This window comes from Octopus bimaculoides, chromosome 19 (genome assembly GCF_001194135.2).
Source record: "Octopus bimaculoides isolate UCB-OBI-ISO-001 chromosome 19, ASM119413v2, whole genome shotgun sequence".
NCBI lineage: Eukaryota > Metazoa > Mollusca > Cephalopoda > Octopoda > Octopodidae > Octopus > Octopus bimaculoides.
The window spans coordinates 2,527,861-2,528,743 of record NC_068999.1 but is presented as its reverse complement, the minus strand read 5'-3'; positions in this window follow the sequence as shown (position 1 = coordinate 2,528,743).

The window sequence follows — 883 nt, the reverse complement described above, 5'->3', positions numbered from 1 at the left end:
TTTGCAAGTTCATGGTTGTAAGGTATTAAGTTTTTGTAATTATTTCCATTTAACTTAAAATAGATAAAATTGAATTGCGAATCATTTGCCAAACAAATATGATTCTGGAATATTTATCTTTCTATTTCCTTCAAATAAATAACTTTAAACCTTAAAAAATGATATTATTATTGTGGTTGGTGATTCTTTGAGAACAGCTATCTCCATTGAGCAACTCATACATTCAGTGATATTGTGAAGGAGAACAGAAGTCGTTTTCTCTACTGTTGTTGACAACCAAGATCAATAGCACCAGTGCAACAGTCTCTACTGCTCTTGTGAGAGCATTCATTTCCTTAACTGTTCGATGAGTATCAATAACAGCACTCTTCTCTTCTGTTTTAATCTTTTCATTGTGATGTAGAAAGTTCTTAGTTGAATTATCAATTATCAATTACAATTAGAAAACAATCAACTTAATTTCTATTTTCAGAACTTGGTACAGCTTCAGTTGATAGTCATGTGATCGACAACAATGTTGTATAAATATATCAGTGACCTGCTGAAACAATAATGTACCAATAATGCAATAATAAAGTGAGTCATTTTTAATAACTTCTCATTCATTAAAATAAAGAATTTTTTCAATACTTTGAAGTTTCATTTGGTAAAAAAAAATATTGTGATTTAGTGTTCTGTTGCAGAGATAGTAGTTTCCAAATTTTTCTAATCAAATTGGAATTAAATGGCAACTATGGAAATACTTAAGTGAATCAAGGATTTGGGATTATTGGATGATAAAACTAAAACTGGCAAGTATCATGAGATAAATACAAATTTCTATGGACAAAAATTCTTTGTTTAAGTTCAACATTTTATTCCACTAACTCAGATTTATAAGTTT